We start from the raw sequence: 19,127 nt of genomic DNA, 5'->3' as shown, positions 1-19,127 counted from the left end.
AAAGTCAGTCTTATTCTTCTTCAGACTGTAGACTTCTTTGGACTTAAAAGAAAGTCAAAGTTTAAATCTCCAAAAGCTAATTATTGTGCATGACTACATATTGCCTAAGACCATAAAAACTGAATGAACAATATATGTATAAAAGCATGCATCATATATGTGTGTAGGAACTACATCCTTCCCATTCATGATCTTACAGACAGTTTCAACTGAAGAATTGGATGCACTGTAGAGCAGCAGGGAGGAGCGGCTTCCAGCTGTGCTCTGTTTTGCATTTCAACTGGAAGAACCTCCTGCTGAACACACTTTTCCTGTTGAGACACAAGCCATGTAGGGGGTGAGCGTGGTTGTCCGTAATGGTTCTGAGGATCCCCCCTCTCAGCCTTACTCCACATGCAGAATATCCACATCAGAGCCCAGTACAGAGCCAGCCTCCCTCCAGCCCACCAGGACTTTATTGAGCTTCCCAGCATCTCCCACACTGCTCTTGCTTCTGTGAACTAATAGAAAATTTCAGGGATTTTGCTGCTGATGTTAAAGGACCTCCTTGAGAAGACCACTCTGGCCCCTCCTGCAGACAGGAGGTTGTCCTCTTCAGATGATTACTCAGATGTACTGCCAGATACTTGTAGGATGCCACTTTTTCAACCTCAGACTCGTGCATGTTGACTGGAAAAAGTGCCTTATGACAAATTTCACAACGGCTTCTTTGTCTTGGCCTCGCTGATCACTGGCTACTTAATTCCACTTCATGAAGAATAGTAGAAACTCATCAGCTCCTGCACTCTGAGCCATATACACCATAATTGCTGAGTAATCAGAAAGCTTTTACAGATGACGTAACTCTGGCTTAAAATCTGAGGTGTACAATGTGAAACAGAAGGGATTCAAGACTTTCCCCTGAGGACAGCATGGCAGGAATCCTACTGACTGCACAATTTTTTCTCTCTCCAGGTAACATACAGTATTTGGTTTATAGATTTAGATTATGATGACGATAGTAAAACTAATATTAAATATTCAACTATCTAAACAAGGCATAATTTCCCCAACTCTGGCCTACATGTCCCTGCCTTCACGTCTATCGCCCTTCTAAGATATTCGGTGCTGCATTTTGAAATTCACTTTACTCTCACCACTTGATCTGTTAATGATGTCACTGTATAGGAAGATGATCCAGGTCCGTTCTGTTCCAACTTTTTATTAAACACCTTGGTTTCAGAGTGAAAACTACCATTAATGAAATAAAAGAAAAATGTGGATTCAATGAAAAAATAATCTTTCCTGATTATTGACATCAGAATTCCCTATAAAAGGGAGTTAACTGCTGGGCCTTTCAGTTTGTTAAATCGCAGTTATTCCTCGAGGCTGCTGTCTGTGATAGTCTGTGGTGTCTACAGACCGCTTTTTGGTTTTGCAAATGTTGGTGTAAGTGCTGTGATTGGTGATAGAGAAGAGCAGCCACCTTACTGGGTGACAAGATCGTCTCTTACTTGACCATCATTCACTGCAGCTTTCACAAGTTAAAACGTGTGATCCAAACTTCTGTTGATGCTCGTTACAGAGCCGAGTTCTTTTCACATGTTTGTCTGCTGCTGACCTAAATAAATATGCCTCCTTCCCTGTACAGAGATTTGCACATGTGAATAAAAGTGGGTTTTTGCAGAAACAGAAAGTATTCTATCAGAGCACATTGTTTTCTATGTCCTGTATGTAGAATGCACTGTAGTGAACTGTTGGCATCATTTTTAGCTGTTGCGTTTCAAAACTGTCTCAGTTCATTTGAAGTGCGCTTTGGCCCAGAGGTGATAGTTGGATGTCTGCATCATTTTCACATGCGGCTTCGTCGCGACAAAGCTTTAACCTGGATGTGTGGATGGCACGGTGAGCCATGGTCACAGACACTGATTCCTGAACCCATGCAGGGATTTCCATCACCTGTTTTAGTGCAGTGCCACCGGAGGGTCCGGAGATAACAGATGTCTAATATTCATTTTTGGCCTTGTCTCTTACATACAGAGATTTCTCCAGATTCTTTGAATCTTTGATAAGTTTTCGTTTTAGCACTAAAGACCTTTTCACCGTTTTCTTGCCCCTCTCCCAACTTTTTTGAGACATCAACTTCAAAATGCGATATATTTCTTAGAATTACTTTCTCACCTTAAATATTTAATATATCTTCAAACTGTGAATAAAATGTGGGTTTATGAGATTTACGAATCATTAAATTCTGTATTCTTTACATTTTACACAGCATCCCAACTTTTTTGGAATTGGGTTTGTACAACCTTGCAGAGCCGTGCGAGGATATACAGTCTCTTAGTCTCCCAGCTTGTATTTGTATTATCTAGAAAAGCACCAGTTTTGCCTCTACTATAGTAGATCTGAGAACAAAAAAACCAGTGTGTGAATGTGTATGTGAATGGGTGGGTGACTGGATGTGTAAAGCGCTTTGGGGTCCTTAGGGACTAGTAAAGCGCTATACAAATACAGGCCATTTACCTTTTTTTTTTTTTACCATTTAAAAAAAAAGCAGGACAAGGTGGAACATTTTATATTGGCAGTGAGTTATGCTACAGTGAAGTGTGTTATTGATGTGAGGAATTGTTTGGTTTGTGCTCAAAGACAGACATAACATGACATTCACTCTGACCCCCTTGCTGTCAGGATGATCTGCCCTGTCAGCTTTCATAAAGAACCAAAGGACACTAAAAGGGGTTCTTTGACTGAAACTAAGCCTCTTACTTGAATTTTAAGTCTTTGCTCTTTTTTATGTGCCCTTCTTCTCCTTTTCCCTGTCTCTGTGCTCAGTGTCTCTGTCTGTCTACTTATCTGTTAATCTGAGCCCCAGCCTCTCACACTCAAACCTGTCTGAAGCCTCTTGAAGGAGGTAGCAAATGTGTTGTAAATGCTTTCCAGAGGTTAGTTAAATGTCTGCAACCATCTGTGTACAGAAACAATGTTTTGCTTCCACTCCAAGCTCCTCTGGTCTGGAACACATCACTCGTTATATGGAATTCACACCCTCTCTGTCACAGGTACTTGTGTTGGAGTTTCTCATTAACCTCGTGCAACTTGTACGTTTGTCATGACAGTTCTTACACCACAAACACATGACACCGACTTTTCAGTTCTTAGTGCATTGCAGACAGCGGGTGTGAGATTATGCTGTCCAGTGGATGAAGTGTGTCCAATCCCTCGCTTGGAAAAAAGATCAGGAAAGAGCGAGTGTGTGGATGTGTGTGTTTGTGGTCTAGTTTTGTTTTGCTTGCGAGTGTCATTTTGAGCTCTGGACTTTTTGAGGAAGTGGAGTCTTTTTTGCTGGTCCTCGCTTCACCCGGCTGAGTTGGTAGTTGAGGATTAGGATTTGGGATTAATTTTAAAATGAGGCTTTGTGCAGGGAGAGGGTAGGCAAGGCAAAGAAAGAACAAACTGAAAGAAATGTCACATTTAACAACACCTGCTCATGAAGATAATTAAAAATAAGAAGGACTTGAATAATCCCTTAAACAATTTTGCTATAGTTGCAAAGACTGTGGCAGATATGGACAGCTTTATGGTAGAAAATGCATACCGCTGGAATAAAATATATTAGTAAAACATGTAAGTTTAACAAAAGGGGTGCCCTCCTCTTATGTCCTTTCATAGTATTTGTTTAACATGCACTTGCAGCACTATGTAAGACTCTACCTGAGGTGGGGTCCAATTCTGTCCTCAGGGGACTGAGTCAGCCACTTCGTAGTCTTTTGTTGATATCAATCATATTTTTGCCCAAAAGACTACAACATAAAAAATTGTCCACCACAGGCTCAATATGGTGTCACATACATTGGAGGATGGGGGGCGCTGTAATGGAAAGAGATGTACTAAGATAACTTGGAATCCACTTTGTATTGCTGATAATTTGCAGATGGTTCAGCTTACACACAAACGTCTCCTGATCAGGGAAGGCTGAATGATTTTAAAGCACTGGAGGAACCACAGAGGCATACAGACGAACTCTGAAGAGGCCAAAGTTTGCCACAAAAAATATCCCAGGGTACTATTACACCACCACCACCACCACGAGTTTGAACCACTGATACAAAGGTTAGAGCCATGCTTTTGTGTTGTTTCCACCAAATTCTGATCCTAACAGCTGAATGTTGTATCAGACCAGGCCAGATTCTTTCAGTCTTCTGTTGACAATTTTGGTAGCCTGTGTGAACTGTCACCTCAGTTTTCTGTTCTGAGCTGACAAGCATGTTGTGCGCTCTGCTGAGAAGGTGATTGGCTGCAGACTCCCATCTCTGCAGGACCTGTACACCTCCAGGACTCTGCAGCGTGCAGCCCGGATCTCAGCTGACCCTTCTCACCCTGGACACAGTCTGTTTGACCTGCTCCCCTCAGGCAGGAGGCTCCGGTCCATTCGCACCAGAACCTCTCGCCACAAGAACAGTTTCTTCCCCTCTGCTGTTGGACACATGAACAATAACCACATGACTGTCCCCGCCACTAACACATGACCCTACGCTGTGTCACTGCATCATTTCATGTCTGGCACTGATCACCACCTGCACTCATGTATATATCTTTCTACGTAGCACTCATAATTCTTATTCTCATGTATATATCTCATGTATATCTCATGCACATATCTTTCTTTCTACATAGCACTTTAATTCTTATTGTCTGCACTGAAGCACCGCAGCAATTTCCTAATGTTGTAAACCTCAACATCTGGCAATAAACCCATTCTGATTCTGATTCTGATTCTGATGGCATCCGGTGTGGTCTTCTGCTGTGGTAGCCCATCTGCATCAAAATTCAATATGTTTTGTATTCATAGATGCTCTTCTGCATACTTTGGTTGTAACAAGTTGTTATTTGACTTACTGTTAACTTCCTATCAGCTCAAAGCAGTCTAGCTTTTCAACCAAGAGAACTGTCGCTCACTAGATTTTTTTTCTCATGTTTTGACCTTTTTCTATAAATCCCAACAGATCAGAGGTGACATAATTCCAACCATGTAACCTTCAAAGTTACACATATCACTTTCATCCATATTCAGATTCTCAGTTTGAACTTCCACAGGTTCTCTTGACCATGTCTACATACAGTATCTAAATGCATTAAGTTTCTGCCATATGAATCCTGATTAGATATTTGCAGTGGTGGAAAAACCTCTGGCAGAACTAGACTCAGGGATGTGCAGTCATCTGCTGCACCAGCCGGGGGGTGTGGGGAGAAAGAAGAGAAGAAAGGGACAAAGGAACAAAAAGAGGGGATAGGGACAAGGACAAAACAAGGACATGACAAAACACAGGCTAACAGCGAAAGAAGACAAAAAATTTTATGTCATACTGCGCTGGTATATAAACATGTGGGGAGTGAAAAGAGGTGAGTGGAGAAGAAGTGCTCAGTGCATCACCCTACAGCAGCATAACTAATGGATGCTTCAGGGTCACCTGATTCCAGCCTTAAATATAAGCTTTGTCAAAGGGAAAGCTTTATGTCGATGTATAAAAGTATAGGAGTCTCCCAAATCCAAACTGGGATCTGGTTTCACAGAGAGTGCAGTCTGAAACCTTAAAGATCTGCCTCCCAGTCTGGTTTTAGTAAGTCTTGGAAAGACAAGTCAGTCTGCAGTCTGAGAATGAAGTGATCTGTTAGGACAACATGATACTAAGAGCTCTTTAAGATCAGATGGGGACAGATTATTAAAGATTTTGCATGTGAAGAAAAGGATTTTAAATTCAGCTCTAGATTTAACAGGGAGCCAACAATAAGAAGTTAATAAGGGAGAAATATAGAGTAACTTTCTCATCTCTGTCAGTGCTCACGCTGCAGTGTTTTGGATTAATTGGAAGCTTTTTGGAGAATTTAGAGAACAACCTGATAATAATGAATTGCAAGTTCAGCCCAGTAGTAATGAATGCATATACTAGTTTTTCAGCATCACTCTGAGAGAGGATATTTTTAATTTGAGAGATATTGTGCAGATGAATGAAAGCAGTCCTAAATTTTTGTTGAATGGGTTCACTGAAGGGCAAATCCTGTAGAAAAAGTACTCCAGGATTTCTCAGTGTTACCGGGGGACAAGGTAATGCAATCCAGAGTAAGTAGTAGTAAGTAACCTCAGCTTTGTCTGAATTTAAGAGAAGAAAATTATGGTACACTCAGACCTTTATGTATGTTTACATAAAGGGCTGAATGTCCTTTAAGTTGAACTACAGGCATGTTTAAGATATGCCTGTAGTGCAACTAATTGATTTGTCATCTGGCTTAATGGATAAATATAGCAGGTTATCATCTACAAAGCAATAAAATATATGCAGTGTTTTCTAATAATAACAATATAGATAAATATAATACTACCAGCATGCATAATGTAAATAGAACTTGTCCCACCACCGAACCCTGTGGTGGTGTTAAAGCTACAAACATACTGGAAACGATACGAAGATTTGGCGACTTGAGGCCATAGAAAGAAATATTTAATGACAAAACTGCTGGCAACATGAGCTTTTCTCAGTTTCAAGGCAAAGTACTGAACCGACTACCAAGAGTGGAAAATACAGTTGACTAACATTTGACCTGGCAGTAAATATATCAGTGGCAAATGAACATAGGCAACCAGAACCTGCACTGTTCACAAGCGACCAGCCGTCAGCTTCAAAGTGCTATGCGGCAAATTGTTTCCAGTGTAGACACACCTGCAATTTCATTCGTGAAGAAGACTCCCCAGTTACATGAATAAATTGGAATCTATCAGATAGATGCAGTTCAAACCACTGCAGCACACTCCCTTTAATTCCGAGGATGCTGTAATCCTGTTAGATCTCAGTGATAAATGGACTGAGCTCTAACAGGTCAAGCCTAGCCTGCCAAACATCACGCTGAAACAAAAACAAAAAACAATCTGTTCAGCTGAGACAGTCTGTTACACAAATGCTTGACTCTGTCCAGATCAGGATGCTCAGTAGTCAAAATCAAATTGCCTGATTTTGACAGTTTAATAAAAAACACAAGAATTTAAAACAAGTGTTTTGTTGTTTTGTGGCACAGCCAACAAGCCTGTACTCTGTTTATATCAATGACTCATGATAGTCCAAGCAGCAGACTGTGTTTGCTCTGCACCGGCTGCATTCGAATACACACGTTCAGCATGTGACAGCATTTAGCATCCATCATAATTTAAATACAAATGTTACAGAGTCTTAAGAGTCCAGTGCACATCGATAGCGACATATCAGCATTACCTACAGGTTATTAGTCACTTCTCATCAAAAAGGAAAAAATCTTCTGCCTCCTTGTTGTTAATGACTGACCTGAGGTCACTGATTTCCCAAGAGAAAACACAAACATTTCTCTTATTCTTCTAAAAGTCTGATTTCACCATTAAATGACAGCATATAGGAATAAAAGCAGCCTCACCAAAGTGCTCTCTGACTACTAGTAGTCAATTATTGCTCCTAATATGTATTTAATAGTGACCAGCATACAGATCAGAGTCCTGGTCCAGTGGCAGTCTCTCTGCAGGTTTGGAAATGCAGATGCAGCACTTGCGGAAATGAGAGCCCATGATCATCTATCTTCGGGGTTAAAGCTCTCATTTGAAAACATAGAGTTACACATTAGAGGGATTGGAGGGATACACATTCGATTTCTATATTTGAGCTGAATACTGAAAGGCCAACTAAGTGAAGCACTTGAGATTTTTAGGAGAAAAGAAAAGATTTCTGTTTATACTAGCTCACTGATCAAAAGAATTCGAATTTTCATAGCTTTAATGATTAAGATGAACAAACCTCACATTAAAATGTTGGATTTAGGCGAGGGTATGGATAGAAGGGGATCAAAGGAATTTTCTTTGTTTTGAAGTAAGCCCTTTGGGTTTTTAATATCACCTGCACACATTTTATGTTTGCCCTCAGTGTATTTTTGCCACTGTAGTTCTTAATTGTGTTATTCTTCCAACTGTATGCAATAAAGTGAACCAAACTTGTTAACCTTAATCCTCTTCAGCAGATGTGATAAAAATCTACCCGGATGAAACCTGACAAAGTTCAGCAGCACTTTAAGGCAAATTTCCACCTCACTTTCAGCCTTTTGTTTAAGATGGCACTCTTGCAAATATAAGTACATTTCAAGGACCTTCCGGGGCAAGCAGAGCATGAAGCCGCAGACATTTTTCAGAGTGACTATCTCATTTCACAGCCAGTTTGTGGTGCGTCTCTTTGCCTCCTGGCTGTTGGAGGCTGGAGGAGATGTGGCACAGACGGGGAGAGCAGGTCAGAAGGTGCAGACACCATCATCGATCCTTCCCAACTGCATCTCCGGGAGCTCTTGAATGGGACATCTGAGAGGAGAGTGCGGTTGTGCATGCGTGCGTATGTGTGTGTGAACCTAAAGCACGTGTGCCCGTGTCTGAGTGTCGGTAGCATGGGGAGTATGTGGGTGCAGCCTCACTTGCAGAGTCTCAAAATAGAGTGAAATTCCTGCTGGGCCTTTAGAACAAATATTTATTTGGAGGAATGTGACACTCAAACCCTCAGTAGCCCAGCACTGATTTTCATGTAAGTAAAGGCTTTATTTTAACATTATAGCAATGCTGAAGAAAACATAAACTTATCACAGGACTTTGCAGGTTTTCACACCAAGTGACACAATTTTTTATGTGCATATCTAAATTGGGAAATCCCAAACTTGAACTCATTAAGGTTATGATCCTGGTCTTTTAGCACCATATCTGGAACAGTAGAAACCCATTTACTGCTAGCTCATTAGGACAAACCCAAACAGCTAGTGCTAAAACAGTGAAACTCATCTGCGTTCCAAATGTGCAAAACAAATGGGAGTATGAAATGAACACCGGCGCAAGGCATTAGTCCCCATGCTTGACTAAGCTAAATTAACGAAGTGTTTTGTGTAAACACACATGTACAGACAGCATTTGAATTTTTCCTGCAGATTAAAAAGAAAAACACAGAAATACTTTTTTACAGCCTTGAATACTCACAATCAATACCAAAAGTGGTGGAGTGTAAAAGTTTGAGAAAATAAAGGTGGATACAATTCAAAGGGGATTTTCTTTTTCTTCTCCAGTTCGATTAACAGCTACAGGCTTTGTGTGGCAGGTACTGTATCTGCATCTCACATCGCAATACTGACAGCTGCTATTGTTAAGATTTCATATCTTGCGAGTTCTCATGTTTTTCATTATTTAGTCCGCTGGCCAAAAGGTAATGGGAGGAATGGATTTGAGAGATGTGATGTTTTAAAAAGTTGTACCTGCTACTTCAGGTTCAGATTCCTGGTTCTGGTACTGTGCTTGAGTTTTACCAGTCACTTTTCCCCTTTTATCCTGGACCCCCTTTGTCTTTAGAACAGCCTTAATTCTTCATGGCATAGATTCAACAAGGCGGTGGAAACATATTTTCGAGATTTTGGTTCATGTTGACTTGATAGCATCATGCAGTTGCTGCTGATTTGCTGGCTGCACAGCCCAAAAGCACGCTATTGGATGGAGATCTGGTTATTGTTGTTATGGTCCCCATGTCTGCCCGGCCAACCCAGGCAACTCTTGCTCTCTCTCTCCTGTGTTCACTCAGCCTGGGCGGAGCTCATCGCAGCCTCCTGCCTTCGGCCCACGCACCTGTCCGTAATCACACACCTGTGGCTCATCATCCTGCTTTCTCTGGCTGCTTCTTAGGATGGTGCTTCTCGTTGCTGGACCATTGTATAACCCATGTTAGTGTAGCCTATTTGTGATTATCTCTCATCTGTGTGTAAATAGTTTTCCTGGACCCATCCCTTGAACCTCCTTTGGATACCTGAGCACGAGTGTTTGGCTGAGATGTGTGGCGTGTTGGCATGGAGCAAGTTGGAGACCGGAGTGCACGGAATGATCTACGAGCGACTGTGGAGTGTTTCCCTTTCCTGCCCTGTGGATACCTGAAGCCCCTGTCCATTCCCCTCACATCTGTATATAGTTCACTGATGTTGTAAATAAAGAATATTTGCTTAAAGTTCGGAGTCTGCGCTTGAGTCCATTCAGTCAACCCTAACAATTGTGAAGGCCGTTTAAGTACATTGAACTAACTGTCAAGTTCAAGAAACCAGTTGGAGATCACTTGAGCTTCGTGTTGTGGCACATTATCTTGTGTGAATATTAGTTTCCTGTTCCTCAGCGATAGGAGCAGTACCCAGAGTGGTCATCTGTTGCCATACCCCTGTGCTTCGCGGTTTAAATTATTATACATTCACAGATGCTCTTCTGCATACCTTGGTTATTACAAGTTGTTTTTGAGTTGCTGTTGACATCCTATCAACTGAAAGTAGTCGTCTGACCTCTGACATCAACAAGGTATTTTCACCCACAGAACTTTTTTTGAGCATTCTCTGTAAGCCCCAGAGATGGTTGTGTTTCTGAAATAGCCAGGCTGGTTCGTCTGGCACCAACAGCCATGCCACAATCAAAGTTACATAAATAACTTTTCTTCCTCATTCTGATGTTGCTGCTTTGTGTTTAGCTAATCTGAAAGAGGTTAGTAAGAGTGATTTCCTACCTCAACAATCATCTCATAACCCACCATCATTTTTTTAAGAGCTGACGATTCTTTGGAGACATAACGTTGTTTTTATAATGCCATTTATACTTTACTTTGTGATACATCCGTATACCAAGTGTATTTAATTTTGCTACTTTAAGCACCTTGTCCTCATAATGCACTAATGTACTATGTACTGTCATAGTACTTCATGACTATGTAAAGTGTCTGTTTTAAAACATCCACTTACATAAGTCTATGAAGTAGAGAATGTACCTTTCAAACTTTACTTACCTTTTCTATCCCCCCTCTTGGCTGTCTTTGGGTGTTGTGATATCAGGGACCCTCTCTGGATAAATCGTTTACAGCTACTTAGGTTTTTCCACTACCACCATTTCAACTTAAGTATAGCAGCTGCGATAAAACAAACATGCTCTGCTTAACAATCAAGCCTTCATTTCCTTCAGTTTAGTAACTGCTGGCAGATAAATGTAGAAATTTGAAGTTAAATTTGTGGAAAAACAATTAATAGTAAATGACAGTGGTTTCTTTTCTCTTTTTTTTTTTTTAGCTTTTAGGACAATATGTATGGTGGCCCCTAGAGACAAAGCACATGCAAACTCCAAAACACAACGGAAGTGCTCCAGGACGCTAGGGGCAGTGTTGAGCTCGATTTGCAAAATAAACGGCAAGTTTGTTGTAAACACATGGAGTTGGATACCGGTGGAAAACACCTGCAAGGATAGAACAACCACACTTTATAAGAAAGGTAATGTGTAAACTGTTGTTTGTTTGATTTGTTTTTAACTACTATGAACGCTTGGTTTATGGTGGAGTCAAATCTCACGTTAGCTAACAGTCAGTGTGCTTTGCTCAGAGGGAAGCTCAACACTGCCCCTAGCGTCCTGGAGCACTTCCGTTGTGTTTTGCAGTTTGTACATGCTTCGGAGTTTGTACATACTTTGTTTCTAGGGGACACCGTAAACATGTAATCGACATAAATTTTATAATAATTAAAATTCAATAACTCGTTTAGTTGTTATATTGGTACCTTTACTTCAATAAATATTCTGATTTTTCTACCACCAATGCTCTGTGATAAATGTGTAACTTCTGCGGAAGGAGGAGATTTGCCTGCATCTGCATAGAGACACGTGTCATCACTTGCCATCACTGGGTCCCATTTTCTTTTGAGTTTATTTGACATTATCACAGCTTGACAAATATTCACATTATGCACAGAGAGTGTAAAGGTTTTAAATGTCTTAATAAATGCAGCAGACAAATAAATCCTTTCACTAGTAAGCACTCGATGCAAGGACACTGCGTACATTCCTGTTTCTTCGAATTTTGTGATTGCAGATAGTTGTCAGAGCAAAAACAAAGAGTCGGAAAGATTATCACGTCTCACTGATTCAGTGAGGTTCAGATTTGTCCGGTTTCTTGCATACAGTAATTCCAATTAAGAGAAGAAAATGGGTCATTCCTACTATTCGGTGCCATTTCAGTGTGATCACTCTTCATCAAAAAATACAAAATTTTGAATTATTTTAACATTTCATCTAAAAGAGGGATTTTCAACCTATAAGAAAAATGTATTGGTCCAGCTAAGGATATTATATTATAATATTTTTTAAAATCAAAGTCTTTACCATGACGTGCCAAATGTCCACCCTGTTACAGGACATTCAATTTTCTATTAATAACTGTTTTGAATGCACAGTTATAGTAATATTTACATTTTCTAAAAGCTACAATGTCCCTTTTTAAAATCTGCAAGGAAATTTCAAGGAAGTATTTTAAACAAGCATTATATTGAAAGAAGACAGGTTCAGTTTTAAGACACAGTGTAATTTCAAAAGATTGTTTTTAGATTCAAAGGGAATATTAAAAAAAAATTGGCTCCAACTTAATTTTGCTGATTCATTCCCTCCCAATAACCAAAGAGACATGCATTATGTTTGTTGATTTGATTTAATTAACAAAAGAAACACACAGGTAACAGGGTGGACAGAGGAGAAACAGGGTGGACAGGAGGTAACAGGGTGGACATAACATCAGTGACAAAAAATACCACCTTAAAGAAACTTCAAAAATCTACATGTAGCAGACATTCATCGTTTCTCAGATTTTCTCTCAGTTGTCTGTAGGCTCTATACTGCCATTGGATATTAAAGACGTGCCGCCTAAATCTGAGTAGTCCGTCATGAAATTCCCCTGCAAGTGCATCCTCTGTTGTCATGACAGTTGTCTTCACTGTAATTGTTGACTTTTTACCAGATACCTCTCCATCATTTAATTTTTCATTCTCTTCTAGAGACCACTTGGTAAAGGCTATCTCTGTGTTGTTAGGAGGTCTCAAGAGTGTGTGTGTTGTACTGAAACAGTCTTTGCTGAGGTGTCCCCAGAGAGGTGGCGTCTGATACCCAACCTGACATATAGACACAGACATACAGGCACACACAGACACAAACATCCATTCCCACCCTCATGCTCTCATATGCACTCACTCCACACTCAACCAACGTGGAGACAGACATAAAGAGACGCTGTACACACAATCACACTCCCCAAGCGTACTCTACAAACCGGGTCTAGGTACCCTTGCCCCTGGAGGGGGGAATTGCACCCAGACCCAGGTGGTGTTACCCTTTTCCCTGCGGTGGGGAGAGGCAGACCACCCCGACTCCGCAGCAGCAGGGAGGCCCCACACCCCAGACCGCAGTCGGACGGCCAACTCCTCCTACTAGCCCTCCCGCTCCAGCAGGCCGCAGAGAATGGGGGTGGGAGAAGACTCCAAACCTCCCTCCACCCGCTCATTGTAGTGTTGATGCATATGTGTTCTAAGGTGCAATTAAAACCCAGAAGGGCCTCAGGCCCTCCAAGGTTTGGAGGCCTATCTCCACCCACCACCACTTCCCCTGCCGGTGGCGGACTCTCTCAGGTGTTGGTGTGTTGGTGGTTCTTTGTGTCTGGGGGTGGGCGTCCGGGTACACACCGGCTCACTCCTTGGCGGCCGCTTGTCGGGGCCTGGGGCCTGGGGCTCGCTCGGGCCCCTTTGGAGGTGGGGTGCCCCCGGCCTCTCGGCCTGGGGCTCGGTCACTCAGGCACAGCTGGGGGCCGGCGGAGCTCACGGGCGCGTCACTGCAACTCCCCCTGACTTCTGCTCCGCGGCTGCTGGGCGAGCCCTCATCTGGGACTCTCCTCAGCTCTTACTGGAACAGTGGCGCGGCTGCCCCTCTGTTGGTCTTCCATGGTCTCTTGTGTTCTGGGGGCCTCTGGATGTCTGGAGTTTTGATCTCCTCCATACCCGCTTCACACCCTGGAGGACGGGGCTGTGGCCCCCCCACACTCCCTAGCAGATCATTACATGGAGAAACCTTTGGAATGCAAGCATGCTGATCCACACAGGTATGCACACATGGGTATTCACAGACGCGGACTAAAGCTTTCTTGGCTGCTGCCTCAAAGCACACTGTGCGCTGTCTATCTTGCGTGCTGCACAATATCGTTTATTATTTAGTAAATATTGATATCTATGACTAGCTAGTTTATTGTGATGGTGCTTTGTTTTCTCTATTATTATGTTGCTCTTTGTTGTTTGCTGTCTCCTCTGTTTGTTTGTTTTGTTTGTGTTTTTTTTTTTTTTTCTCCATACAGGTGACCCAGGAGTTCTTTTTTTTTTTTTCTCTCTCTTCCCCCCCCTTCTCACCGTCTCTTCTCCCCTTTGGTTTTCTTTCTTTCTCTCCCCCTCTTTCTCCCATTCATTCCCCCTGTCCTATTTATTAAAAAAAAAAAAAAAAAAAAAAAAAAAGACAAAGGATGAACTGAAGCTCTGCCATCACGTAATGTCGCATACTGCTGTTTCTGATGTCATTAAAAAAAAAAAAAAAAAAAAAAAAAAAAAAAAGAAACAGTCTTTGCACTCACCATATGCACAGACTTTGGATTTAGCATCACACATTGTTGCATCTACCATCTCTTCAATGTGTTTTGTTGCTGACAGACCTTGGACATACAGGGCATTGGCCATGAACTGTAAGTTCTCATGTGTCCTGCACTGACAGGTTTCACGATCAGCTTCTGTGGGCACCACAACCCAAAATGGTCTTAAGGTGCAGAAACAAGAATATGAGACCTGATGCTCAGTTTCTGAAAGAAACTTATGGTGCAGATTCTTCAGTGAATCAGTTAGCAAACGTTTCTGTTTTTTTATTTTCTTTTGAGTTAGTTTGCTTTCGTCCTGTTGTCATCCGACTGACGTCATCTCTTAAGAAGAAGGCCTTTATTTTCTGCTTGCAATCAACTGGTAATCTATTGCTTTCCTTTCTTTCAAAGGTTATGAGCCCTCCATCTTGTCTTTGACCACGCTTTTTTGAAAAGCCTAGAGCTGTCTGTGCAGCCCTCTGTAGCCTGTATTTCTTTATAATTTTTCCTATTGTCGTTTTTGCAATAATTTGCCTCTCTCGTTCCTTTTTGGTGTTTTTGTATTTATTCCTGATTTCCTCAACGATTGATTCCTGCAGTAATAGTCTTTTCCTAATTGTGTTGCTAACTGTTTCATGACGCAGCAGTGCATCCACTTTAGAACGTGGGGATTTTTTTTCCCCACCCAAACGCTGGCACCTCTTCTTGTATTTTTCTTTTTTTCTCTTTTCCTTTTCCAACAAGGCCTTTAGCTCTTTAATTTCATTCTTGAGTCTCCTTCTTCCCTGTCTAATATTCCTTCGTCCAACAATGTATTGCCTACAACACAGGAAATATTGTCACAATTATTATATATATATGTTTAGATAAATGTTTAGATACAGTATAAGATAGACGTTGGATATTATATGTTTATAATGTATTAGGCAGGTAGACTCACACACACACACACACACACACACACACTCACTCTCTCTCTCTCTCTCTCTCTCTCTCTCTTTTTAGGGCAAAATCACGTTTTATCATTCAAATACAAAATCTACCTAATCAGCAAAGCATTGAACTGTCAACTCTTCTTCTAACCTTGAGGGTCCTGGTTGCGGGGCATTTTCTGGCTCTAGGGAATATTCTGGACTTAGGGGAGGAGTATTCATAGCCTCAAATTCTGTCCTGCCTTTGGCACTAGCCCTCTGCTTTCTTTTCCTTTCTCGCCACTGCTTTCTCTGTGCTCTCTTCTGTCGTTCACTGAGATCTGCCACTTTCTTTTTTTTCCCCTTCCTCTCTGTCCTTTCTCCACTTCTCTTTCTCTTTATTGAGATATATCTGTCTTCTCTCAGGGTCAGCATCACGACGTGCTCGGTAGCGCCGCTGCTTCTCCGCAGCAGACATTGGTGCCATTCCCTGAAAAATGTATACTATTCAAAATCTTCTAAAAGTATATATATACAGGTTAATAATAATTACCAATACACACTTGTATAAATAACCCTAAACACTAAACTTCTATCATCTTACGTCCCCCCTGTTACCATGTGTCCCCCCTGTTACAGTGCATAGCAATAACAGGGGTGACGGTATCAGGGGGGAGATTTTATGCTAAACTTAGCCATTACTACTAGTATGATGAACAACAAGCTAGTACATGGTGACCACTAAGAACCATTTTTAACATGTTTATTAGCCATATTATAAAAATTACAAAAAAAAAATTGTTTCCACTATTAATAAGCGTAACAGGTTGGACGTGTTATGCTTTGCCACATTACAAAATCTTGCTAAAACATTGAAAAAAGGGTTGATTAAAGAGTGGTACTTACTCGTCTTCTTCTTGAAAGTTTTCCCTCCAAAATATGTTACATCCGGGAGTGTCATGTGACTAAAAGAATAATCAGGTGATGTGTTCTATGGAATTCTTATCAGAGTAACAGGGGTGACAGTTGATTCAGGGACACAACATTTTTTAAAGATTTTAAGTATTAAACATGCATTAATAATAAAAAAGAACATTTGATGAGGAACATTAGAAATAAGCCAATCCAGAAATGATGAAAAATCTAGATTTCTTTTTTTTTTAAGTTATATTTGTAACTGAAGTCGAGCAAGCATGACTGGGGACATAGTACTTTAGTGACTTGTGCTAAAATAAAAGTAATTTACTTTTAATGTATTTATCCTGTGTATATATCAATGTGTTCTATGGTAGAGGGGGGTTAAACATACAAGAAAATGGTTTAGAAATAAGCATTAGACAAGTTTTACACTAAATATACCATATTATGTCATTAGGACTCAAATGGCACCGAATAGTAAGAATGACCCAAATGTAGTACAAATGAAATGGGTGATGACTGAAAAATGTGCCCTTTGGCCCATCAAAGAAATATAATTCTGGCCTTGTCCATGAGCCTTTTAACTAATTAAACAGCAACAAATGTTACTCACACATTAATTATGTCTTTTGAAAATTGAATAGAAAGGTATACAGAATGAATTCTCATTGTAAAAGAATTATTCATGGCTTGAAAAGCTCTTTTTACTTTGAACAAGATTTTTTTTCTTTTTGTGCCTTGAATGAATGTTTATTTGCCAGGCAAATAGACATCTAGCCTGTCCTTTACAATTCATTATGAAACAATAGCCTGCGGGGATAAGAAATAAATAGCTCCAAATAATTCATTTAAACTAAAAGAAAATCCCCTCTCTGTTCTGGTTCACTGCTGGCAGCAAAGGCAGAGATAACAACCTGATGGCAGTGATTATAAACCATGTGCAGTAAAAGACCAGACAAAGGCTCGGTGTTAGCACAGACCAGAAAAATAATGCTGAATCTTCTCCTCAGATCAATGTCAAACAATTTTTATGACATTTTATGAATAAAATAAACTTGACCATTAGAGCCCTTCACAAAATAGTGCACCATGCTTTTTTATATACCCTTTTGTTGTCTTATCAATATGATGCAAAGTGCATTTTATTTAAAAGTGACTATTAGGATAAAGAATACTAAAGCATACAATTATGTTTGAGTCTTGCAATTTGCATTTGTTATGTATAAACAAATCATAAATGCAGCTACCGTACAATTATAATGACTGCAGAAGTCAGCTCTTTATGTGACTTGTGCTCTGTGGGAAGGCAAGAGCCCGCTTTTACTGTGATTGATGTCAAAATTTCCCTATAATTAATGTATTGTGATTTTATAGCTTCAGTTGCTTGGTTGGTAGCACCATATGTTCAGCACTGAAATCTCACGATGACTTTATGCCTCTGAGTGCGCAATAACACGGAATGATTATTACGGCGGTAATGGCTGAAGTGCTTTGGAAATATATAGTACAGCCCCCCTGTGTCACCGGTTTGCTTCATGTGTTTGTCAGAGTCAGACCATCACTAGAAAACGCATCTTAATGATGTGCTGTTCTTTTTGAATGATCACTCAGAGGTCACAAAGTCACTGAAGATGAATCTCAAAAATCCACGACCGCGTCAAAGTTTTAAAGGTCACTGCTATGTGGTGAGACTAGTCAATCCAATGTCTATAGGGACGGCTAACGAAAGCTTTCACATTAGTTCCTGATAAATAACTAGACAAACAGTGCTGCTATCGGTATTTATGCAACATTAATTCATTTCAACATTTTAACAGGTTGCTAATGATGACAAAGCGGCATTATTATGTTTGAGTAACTGTGTGTTTACATTCTCAGCGCTCCAGTCATGGCTACTGGGCAAAATGTTTAAAAGTGTGGGATTGTTTCACTACATTGAATTTAAAATGCAGCTAAATGCAGTTTGATAATGTGGCTGCTTAAACGGGGCGACATTAGCAACTTCAGGAAACACTTATGTTAGTCTTGAAAAATTGAAAGAGTGTAGCAAACCTAACCAGTGTAGCCATCAGTGCTAATAATGTGAGCCTCTTGACCTCAAGCCAAAGCACCAGTGATTATTTTTTAAAATACAGTCTGTACTTTTTCACTAAAGACACAGTATCAGTTTAAATACTTCAAAAACACAGTGTATTGATTGTATTGTGCATTTGGTACAGTGATGTGAATCTGATGTATGTACTGTGTGCTGAAAAGCTAATAGCTAGCACAGCAATAACCACTAACTGCAACCTCAGGTTGCGCGGGGAAAATTCCCTAATCAGTTGTTAAGTGGTTGCTAGAAACTGCTGTTATAAAAAGGGTGAACCAAAAAACGCTGAAACTAACACCTTTCGAAAGGTGCATCTTTTACTTTGAAGAACAGCTCCCGCTTCGCGTCACACTCATATTTTTCACAGTTTCACAACCTCTTAGTGAGAAGTTCCATACAAACTAATGTATAAGCAACCGCAGCAGTTGGCTACTAACCAAAACAGCCAAATAACCTCCTGAAATCACTTTCCCCCCTAGCAACCAGTAGTTTCATTTCCATTCATTCCAATGGGCCACTTTTTTTTTCTTTTTTTTTTTTACAGCAATTGTGTATCATGGATCCTTGCTCTAATTCCAGAAATTAGCAACATACGTTAGCTGCACATAGACATAGCAGCACAGATAAAGGTAAGATACCCATATTCCATCCATCTTCTTCCACTTATCTGGGGCTGAAGCTCAGAAAAGCCTAGACCTCCCTCTCCCTGGCTACCTCCTACAGCTTGTCCAGGGGAACAACAGCACG

At 40.6% G+C, this 19,127-nt stretch overlaps 1 pseudogene; it reads right to left on the bottom strand.

The window, feature by feature from the left end:
• Window positions 1–384: 384 nt before the first annotated feature.
• Window positions 385–15,805, bottom strand: LOC146613765 (uncharacterized; annotated as a pseudogene).
• Between the last annotated feature and the right edge of the window lie 3,322 nt (window positions 15,806–19,127).

This window comes from Diplotaxodon limnothrissa, linkage group LG18 (genome assembly GCF_057381915.1).
Source record: "Diplotaxodon limnothrissa isolate DT_005_m linkage group LG18, D_limnothrissa_male_GT1.1, whole genome shotgun sequence".
Taxonomy (NCBI): domain Eukaryota; kingdom Metazoa; phylum Chordata; class Actinopteri; order Cichliformes; family Cichlidae; genus Diplotaxodon; species Diplotaxodon limnothrissa.
This window is presented reverse-complemented; position numbering and strand designations above follow the sequence as displayed.